Here is a 9906-nt window from a genome sequence, read left to right as displayed (position 1 = left end):
CTCCTGACCAGACCTGGCCACTCCGGTGCTGCACATGCTCTGCATATGCACACCTACGTACGCACGCTTTCTCTCCTGCAGGCCTTCGGCAGGCTGGGCCAGTGTCCACACGGACCAGCGGAGCAGGAATGCTTTCCGTCTCTTTCCTGTCATTGACATGCAGCACCTGTTCCGTCTTTAGTTCTTTGCAATCCGCCTTTGACTGGGTTGAATGCCAGAGTCTGCCTGGCACAGAGCCCAGAGCAGCATCTGAGAAGCAAATATCCTGTGGGAATGAACCTCCACGAGCCTGGATGGGCGCATGCCAACTCTGGAAGGGCCGTCAAGAAAAGAGGCCCTGTAGGTGACCCCTCCCTCCTCACCAGTGCTCAGGAGAGCCATGAGATGTGTCAGCATATGGCATCCTCTTTTCATCCCTCCTTTCTTCTCCTCAAAATCCGGGACATTTTGAGTATTCCAGGCCTTTCCCAAACTAGAAGAATGAGCGAGGCTTGAAAGAGAGACCAGCTTAGAGAACCTAGAGTTGGAGTCTGGGCCATTACATTTCCCATTAGTCTTTGCGTGGACATTACTATAGCCCCCAAATCCAGAACATGTCCGGAATAATTAATTTTAACTGAAAAAATATGAATGTGTATTAGCCTGTGAAATAGGACCCACAGTGCTCTGTCTCTCAGGGACCTCTGTACATTATAAGGAGAAATGCAACTCTGAGGAATTTTCACTGTTATTGTGACCAATACCAGGTAAGTAAATCATTTTCTTCCCCATTTCACATGTTTCTGGCCCTACCTACTCCTAAGCAGTAAGACTAGTTACCATTATTTGAACACTTGTTATGCGCCAGGTACTATACTAAGTATTTTACCAACATCTCATTTAATCCTGACAACATCCTCATTAAATGGATATTACTGTCCCCATTGTAGAGTCAGGGAATCTGAGTTGTGATAGGCCAAGTAGCTTTGCTCAAGTTCACCCTGTTAATAACAGCAAAGATAAGATTTCAACTCAGGTCTTTGGTTCTCGAGCCCATGCCTTCCCCTCTATGCCAAGCTTACATTTATGATCACCGTAGAAAGCAAATTCTGTTCATATATCTGTTGTCTAAGCCTAACCCCCTTTTCTGTTTACATCCATCTCTCAAACTGTAAGCCAGACTAGACTGTGAATGGCAGGAACTGAGTTTTATTGAATTCATTTCATAGTGCTCAACACTCCTCCAGGAAAATATAGTAGAGATTACTTTTTTGAAAAAGTAATGGCTTCATAAATTCCAAATTGTGTTTGGGGTCAAGACCAAGTGCTGGCTCTGTTCTTAGAAAAGAACAAAGTTCACAGGGGCTCGGGTTTGAATCCGGCACCATTACTCACTACTGGCAATGGAACTTTGCTCTTGTCATTTCGTCTCTCTGGCCTCAGTTTCCTCATTTGTAAAATGAAGTACTACATGTGATGATCTCTTGAGTTTCTTCCAAACTTTCCAACAGCCTCCTGTGTCACATGATACAGAATAGAAGTGACGACTGAAATCGTTTCGTGTGTTTCAGAGCAGACTACTTCCCAAACCCCATCTCTTGCCTCCTCCTGTGCATCTTCCCTGTTGGTCTGATCCTGAAGGAATACAAAAAGTCAAGATGCAAAAAAAACATTGTAACTATCTGTGATAGATATTAATTAAACTCGTGTGATCATTTCACAATGCATACAAATATCAAATCATTATGTTGTACACCTGAAGCTAATATAATGTTTTATGTCAATTATACCTCAATAAAAAATTGACATAGATAAATAGGAAAAAAAGAAGAAAAGAGTCAAGCTGCAAGGTCCTATTATTGGAGAACAAAGACACCCTTGACAGTTTATTTGACAAGACAGCTATCAGGAGCTTCCCAAAGCCATAGCCAGTCACCTCAGCCGTGTGCCAAACAGTTCATGTGCCAAATACTCTCCATGCTCTTAAAGAGCCTGTGTTAGGGGAAAAAAATAGTCCAGGGAGATGACCGGAGGGCTATGAGAAAGAGGGCTGTAGTGGGACAGACAAGCTGAGAATGTGGGTGGTCAGACTCCTGGGTTGACAGGGCCTCCAGATACCTGTTGACAGAAGGGGAGGGAGGCAGATCTTCACCAACTGGAAGACAGCAGCAGCCATGCAGGTGCACCCCACATATCCCTTTCCTGTCATCAGCAGGTGCTTCGTAAAACAGCATCACTGTTGTGCAAAGAGCTAGTTTGAAGGAGTCAGGATTCTAGATCTGGCTTTGATGCACTAGTTGACTCCAGCCAAGTCATGCACCTCTCTGAGCCTCAGTGTCCCCCTCTTTATGCAACCAGATTCTTTCAGGCCTCACCATTCTGGAGGTGTCACCAAAGGATGCAGATCGGAGTAATGAGTTTGCAGATCGGTAGGCTCTAAAGTTCCCTAGGAAAAGTGCTCAGTTCCTAAATAATCCTCTTATGGTTCAAAGCCTTCTTGGGGCAAGAAAAAACTGGCCATGACGCTCTTCTTCTATACTCATGAAGTCCCCGCTCTGTCCTCTGTCATTCTCCACTTACTTGCAAACTCTCTCCTTTGTGAATCGCCTATAACTGGACGCATGCAGGTAAATATTTAACCACGATCTTTGAGGTGAGAGGAATGCCTGATTTGTTGGGTTTGCAAACTGCCAAGGTGTAATACTCCCACCATAGCTAATTTCAAGATACAAATGTGATGTCATTGAAAGCAAAGCCAGGAAGAGATTCATAGCAACACACGCTATATAATATTCTCCCCATACAGACACAGCAGACACAAATAACTTTAAGAGTATAGATAATAATAAATCATAGTAAAATAATTAGGAAGTGATCAATTTTGAGTATTTATTACCTTTGCTTTTATAATTTAATTGTAGCTTTATGTAATTTATTTTTTAATAATGGCTGTATTTAACAACTATCTTACAATATTCCTGAAAAATGCATGGTCCTTCCCATTCAGTCCTTCTTAGACAAATGCCAATATTTGAAGGGGTATATAGTTGATGCCCTGGTTGCAGGAGCCTTGTGGGTTAACTGGGGGTACTGACTTTTGCACGCTTGTTTTATCTTCCTCTTTTACCTCTATTTCCCCATCTGTCATATAAGATATTCCTCCCAGATTCCGCTTCCTTTGTTAGAGCAGTATCGAGAGAAATAAGATCAAGGCGGTAGTAACACATTGCTTCTTACTAAGAACTGCTGAGAATTAATATGAGATTTGGGCTTAGTTTACTAAGCCCAAATCTCATATTAATTCTCAGCAGTTCAGTGCAGTGAAGCTGGTGGAGCAGTAAAGTTAGTGGATGGACATTTCCCCCCAGGTCAGCAAACTTTTTCCATAGAAGACTAAGAGAGTAAACATTTTGGGCTTTGCAGGCCTTATAGTCTCTATTGCAATGACTTGATTCTGCTATTGAGGTTAAAAGCAGTAATAGACAATGCATAAAAATCTGAGAGCAACTATGTTCCAATAAACTTTACTTATAGACAACGAAATCCGAATTTCATATAATTTTCAGGTATTTCAAAATGTTATTCTTTTTTTGACTTTTTTTTTTTTAACATTTAAAAATACGAAAATCACTCTCAACTTGCAGGCCAAATAAAAACAAACCATGGGCAGATTTTGACCTGAAGGCACCAGTTTAGCAATCTTCACAGAAGAGGAAAATAAGCTCCAAAGAGAACAATGACTTGTTCAAGTTGATATAAGTAAACAGAGTTGGGACTGGCTTGGTTCCTATTCTACTGAACTTTTCACTAAACCAAGCTGCCACTGAGAAGAGCCACTTATGCTCTTTAATACACCTTAAGGGACCCACAGATGAATTCTCCACTGCGGGTCCTCCGTTATTCCGGGGGCTTGTGGGTCACTGCTCATTTCTGGCCATTTAGCTGTAGTGGGACTTCCTATGCACTAAAGTCAATCAGAAGAGACTTTTAGACAATGTGTAGTTACAAACAATTTGTAACCCTGCTCCTCTTCTGTTAAGACAGAAAATAAAGCTCCCACAGTCTTTACGACAGTTGGTTTTATGACTCTGTCCTATTTTCTCCAGGTATCCTAAATTTTCACAAAGCAGGGACTGCTTATCTGTTCATTATTCTGTATTCTCAAGTGTCTAGCCCAGAACTCTTACTGCGGGAAGAACTTGGTGACTGATGACCAAGCTCTCTCGAACCGTGGTGATGTGTGACAAGAGGTGGGTGTGACAAGAGGTGAGTGCGACCCACCTGTGTGATTTATTTTCCCTCCAATATATTATTATGAAAAATGTAAACCTACAGAAGAATGTAAAGAATTGCATAGTGAACACTCAAATGCCTACCATCTAGATTCTATAACTAACACTTTGCTCTATTTGATTTATCACGTATCTGTCCATCTATCCATTCATCTGTCCATTCTTAGGTTTTTGACAAATTTCAAAATAAGTTGCAGACATCAGCACATTTACCCTCTAAACACATCAGCATCTTATTATTAACTAGAATTCAGTATTTGTTTACGCTTCTTTTTTATGTATTTATTTTTTGACCTGCATAAATTTGAGAGGCTCTGGAGGCTGTCTCAGGAAATAGCTTCCCATGACACTGGCCCTTAAAAACTTGAGCATTTCTTTCTTTGGCTTTGCCAAGGCTTTGTTAGTACAAATACTTTTGGTGGAGAGAATTTAAGTCCACCCAGTGGTGGCTGGAGTAGTGGAAACAGCTGCTGGCCAGGCCTGGGTTTGAATCCCACTTCAAATTGTGTGTCCTTAAACAAGTTTGTTGTTGTTGTTATTGTTGTTGTTGTTGTTGTTGTTATTGTTGTTGTTTAAAAAAAAAACCTCTCTGTGCCTCTTCTCAAAGCCAATGTTGTTAACAATAACTACCTTGAAATGATGATAGTGATAACAAATTGTGTTGGTGACTTATCTGATAAGTGGCAGTGTGGTAGGATAACCAGACCGAGAAATTAACTGTCTGTTTTCCAGACTACAGGCATGTCATGAAAGATCGAGAGCTTTTTTTCAAGTTCACCCCAACTCCACTTGGGAAGGCCATCTGCAGTTCAGCCTCTTCCTACACCTGGGGGCAGTTAAGAGCGTCATTGTGTTTCCACTCTAATTTAAAAAGACGAAACAAAGGAAAACCTACCTTAGCAAAACCTCTGCTGAGAAAGAGTTGGCTCCACAGGGAGGGGAGGAAAGAAGGGAAGTTGCTGCTGGGAGAGGAACTGGGGAGTGCTCTGAACCCCAGGGGAGAGTGAGGAGGATGAGGAAGGGTGGATTCTGTGGGCGGAGGCTTGCCCTCCACACCCACGAGCCATGCGGGACACATCTGAAGCTCTCACAGGGTCTGGGGAGCTTGGGCCTGTGAACAGCTCTCACCTCCTTGAAAGGACCCTACAGATTTCAGCCCCAAGCTTTCTGAATTGTGTGACTGTCCTGAAGACTCAAACCACCTGAGAGAGGGAAAGGGTTATCCCAGGCATAGTGGAATGTCCGACCAGCTAAGTAGGTGGCATCTCAGAGTCATATTTAATTTAGAAAATTAGCAGTTCATCCTTGCACTGTTTCCTCCTTTTTTTCTTTCCTTGCGACAAGTTGGTGTCTTGAGAGATGTGTCGGTGGGAAGGGGTTACATGGAGGAGTCTCTTTGGAGAGGTTCTTTCCCTTCTGGGTTTCTGGTCAGAGACAGACCTGAGAGTCCCCGGCAAGAGAGGTCTGACTTAAGAGTGCGCACCTCCCACCCGTGGGGAGGAATGGAGCCCCTGGAAAGGGCCTAAGGGAGATGAGGGGAGCAAGCCAGCAAACCCCATCTGGATTCCCCTAACCTTTTATCCCAGAACCAAGACAGGTTCTGCTCCCGCACATCTCCCCAGGTTCTTTTTCCTGTAGCTGGCCTGCTGGAGAGTAGAAGACAAATGGAGTGTGAAAAAAATCAGCAAAAATAATTACAGGTTACAACAAATCAGTCAAAACTATGTAAATAGCCTCAGGCAGGTAGCCGAGTCAGATTCTTCAGTTTAACTCTCGTCCTCCCCTGGCAGCTCCAGCGTGAGACAGGAGACTGGCAGAGCCCTGATGTGACATCTGAAGGTCTGGTTGTCCCCAGCCTGTCCTAACCAGCTATCAGATGGGCAGTGGATTCCACCCTTCCCAGCCTCAGTTACAGCACCTACACTGAGATAATAAAAATATCTACTTGTCGAGGGACACAGATCTCGAAGAACACAGTAAAGTCAAAAGTGCTTTGGAAATTGTACAGTGCTAGACAAACGGATCATCTTTTTACCTTCTAGTTGTCTCTTGAATCTAACTACTTCTCTCCATCTCTGCTGGAGGCTCCTTAAGCCAACTCCCACAGTCTCCCATCTGGTCCGCTGCATGGCCTCTTCTGACTGGCCTGTATCCACTCTACCCCCATTTCTAATCTCTTCAGTAGGCTTGCAGCTGGCACGGTCTTCTAAAACCCAAAGTCTGGTCATGTACCCAGAGTTATCTAATTCCTGAGGACTGGAAGGAAAAATGATATTAAGCGTTGAAAGGCTGACGGTAGTTTGGATTAAAAGAAGGAGAGAGAGCTGGAGAGAAGCAGGGAAACAAGTTTAGCGGGCTCGGTGTCCTGAGGGCTTCTCTCACTATTGTGTCTTGCCGTTGTGTTTCTTAACAACTGCGAGGGAGGACAGAGTTTGCAAATGCGAAACAAATGGAGTGCCATTAAATGCAAAGCTGTGTGCCTCTAATTGTGAAATACTTCTGTCTTCAACAGAAGCCCAGGGAAGCTCATGGCGAACGCTGGGTTTAGATGGGATCTTGAAGAGCAAGATGGGTTACAACAAAGAGAGAAGGAGGGACTTCTGGACAGAGAATCAGACTGGGCTACGATTTAGGGGTCAGGGGACAGTAGCGTGGGCCTATGGGGACGAGATGGCTGAACTATCAGACAGCTGGCTGCTGGGTGGTGGAGCCAGGTGAAGGAGGACTTTGAAGTCTAGCCCAAGGTGATGAAATCTAATTTAGACTAAATTAGAATAAATCCAATGATTTATTGATTTGTTCAATGGATAATTTCATAGCTCAGAAGTGGAGGAAGCAAGGAAGAATGCACTGCTCTGGACTTAACTCTGGCCAGCCCCAGGGAACACTTGTTGGCAATCAAGCGACTGGACATGGAAAATGACTGTCGCTTAGGTAGGTCATGAGCCCAAGGTCTCTAGATATAGCAGTCACTATTTAAGTGGAGAAGGAAGCGTTTGAAAAACCCTGTCATGGATATGGATGGATGAAATTTGATTAACGAGTTGGTCAGGTTAATTTCAGACAGATGGATCGAGTATACCCGCCTTCATGCTTGTGGATCTTCTGTCTGGGCCTGCCAGCCTGTATCTTGTAGCGCACACCTGCATATCCTCTACACTGGACACCCTGCCGCACTCTCCGCACACCGGCACACACTCCGCATCCTCACACTCCACACACCGCGCACCTGCGCACACCCTGCCACTCTCACACACAGGCCCTCTACTCCTCAGGTTTGTCATTGGGCATCAGGCAGTTAATTCTCCCAGGCGCACCGCTGAGAGCACCAGGAGCACCAGGAGTGGAAAATGGGATGGCGTTACAAGGCTCATTACAGAATGCCCAAGGGAGTCCATGAGGACAGGGATTTCCCTTGCCCTCAGCCTCTTCAGAGATTCTGCACCTCTCTGCCTCAACTCCACCCCAGCCAGCAGGCCCAGTCCCTCACGGGCCCCAGCCCCTGGCTCCCTCCCAGCCCTCCTTCCACTCTGTACCAGGTCCCTGGCCATGCCCACCCTCTCTGGGTCCTAGTTCAGCTTCCTGATCTGAGACAGGTCCTGTGCGTTGTGCTTTTTGGAGAAGAAGAAGGCAGAAGAACCAGGTGAACCAGGTGACAGGGAAGTGGGGCCTAGAGAGAATCTCACACCAACCACTCCACCTGCCACCAGCGTTAGACCAAGACCGCTCACCAGGAAGCAGGGGCAGCGTTCTCGCCCCCTCTCCACACGCACTTACACACGCCATTGTAAAGTGTCTTCTTGCCACTCAAGTGCAGCCCTGTTATGGGGTGGGCAGGTCAAGTTTGGGTGAATGAGTGGATGTTTGGAGAACTTACCGCGTGCTTGCCCTGTGCCAGGCAATACTCCCGGCGCTTGGGATACGTCAATGAACCAAAGTGACAAGAATTCCTGCAACGGTCAAGCTTCCATTCTAAGGAGGGGAGAAGGGCAATAGCAACAAGCATAATAAACAAATGAATTAGGTAGTATATCAGAAGGTGATGTGGTAGGAAAATATAGAGCACAGTAAAAGGGGTGGGGAGGGTCGGGGGCTGCAATTTTAAACAGGGTGGTCAGGGCAGGTCTGGTTGGAAGGTGACGTTTAGGCAAAAGTTTGAAGAGGTGAAGGAGTAGAAGCATTGCAGACGGTGGAAACAACCAGAACAGAGGTCCTGGGTGGGAGGGGCTGGGCTCTTTGACAAGACGGCATGAAGCAGAGAGGAACTCGGGCTGGGCAGAGCATGCGCACTTGCACAGGAATGAAAAACGGAATCCGGGCTTCAGAGTCGATATTACCCACTACTGAGGTCTCCCTTGGTCGCGCTACACAAAACAGCACCCTTGCCCCAGTGCTCCCTGCCCCCTCACCCTGCTTCATTATTTTCATTTCTCCCACCACCACCTGCATGTTATGTACTTGTTTGCAGTGTCTGCCTTTCTAAGAAAGGACGTCAGTTTCACGAGGGCAGGAAATCCACCTGTGTGTCCACTGCCCTGCCCTCAGGGCCCGGCGCACCATAGGTGCCCCATGTACATGCCCGATGTCAGAACTGCTAGTGCATGTGAAGAGGATGGGGTGCCTTCCACACCAGAGGCTGCCGATGGGCCTGCGAAGGCAGCTCCTCATTCCCTGAATTGCAGGGAACTTTCTGACCCAGGTTGATTATTGTCCTCCTGCGGGGAAGTCCATAGAGGTATGCCGCAGGGCTCCTACGCTGGCCTTGATTGGTTGAGAGCAGAGATGAGCAATGCAGGCAGAGTCCCCTGTAAGGGTTGTTCTTAGACCTTCCTCATAGGCATGCAAATATTTTTTACTTCGTTTGTTCGACGAATATTTGTTAGACACCTACTGTATGCCAAGCACAGAGCTTACTGACTTTGGGTTGGGGGAAGAAGGAGGGAGGAACAGTTAGAATGACACCACCCTAGCCCTATCCAGGACCCCTAGGGCCAGTCTTCATCATGCAAATGGGTTGAGTATGCCAGGCACATGAGATGCCCTGGGAATACAAAGATGAACAGAGCAGTACCTGCGTCAATCAACCTCCTGACAACCTAGTAGATGTGAGAAACATGTAAACATGTATCTGCGGGCCCATTGTGATAAGTACAGTGACTGTGCATATTGAGGACATGAAGAAGCTCTCATGCAGGTGTGGTGCCTGCACTGAACTTAAATGAGAGATATGTCTCATTTTGTGGCCTGGTTCAAAGTGCCCCAGATCCTTTTCTTGCTAAGCCTGGAAAGAGGAATTCAGGCGTATGGGTAAAACATTGTCCCCTCCCAGTGGCCTGAGCATATTGATATTCCCAGGAAAGTAACTAACACACCACACAACTCATGTGGTGATCTTCCTACATGTGAGGAGGTGGCCTCTGAGAGGAGTTGATAGAATGGAGTAGGCGAGGGACCCTCTTTCCCTGTTCTCTGTCCCCTCCCCACATTCAATGGTCTCCATTTTTAGGTGCCAGAACTTTCAAGCTGTTTGAGGTGAAGGTTCTCTCTAATCCTAGTGGGAAAGATTTGATAAACACAGTAATTAATACATTTACCCTAATAGGCTCCTGATCCATGCTCTCCTCACAACTATGCT

General features: G+C 45.8%; 1 long non-coding RNA gene across 3 annotated transcripts in view; it reads right to left on the bottom strand.

Moving 5' to 3' along the window:
• Nucleotides 1–1204: 1204 nt before the first annotated feature.
• LOC120617966 (uncharacterized) overlaps nucleotides 1205–9906 on the bottom strand; it is a 36019-nt gene continuing 27317 nt past the window's right edge. For 2 of the 3 annotated variants that reach the window (XR_005657100.1, XR_005657097.1), the window contains 3 exons: nucleotides 8149–8243; nucleotides 6307–6527; nucleotides 1205–1614 (listed from right to left, as the gene is read on the bottom strand). This is a non-coding gene — a long non-coding RNA (uncharacterized LOC120617966). The remainder of the gene's footprint in view (nucleotides 1615–6306; nucleotides 6528–8148; nucleotides 8244–9906) is intronic. The other variant, XR_005657099.1, reaches the window with a different exon arrangement.

Source organism: Pteropus medius, unplaced genomic scaffold, assembly GCF_902729225.1.
Source record: "Pteropus medius unplaced genomic scaffold, Ma_sr-lr_union100, whole genome shotgun sequence".
Classification (NCBI taxonomy): domain Eukaryota; kingdom Metazoa; phylum Chordata; class Mammalia; order Chiroptera; family Pteropodidae; genus Pteropus; species Pteropus medius.
The sequence above is the reverse complement of the archived record's forward strand: the minus strand, read 5'-3'. Positions and strand labels throughout refer to the sequence as shown.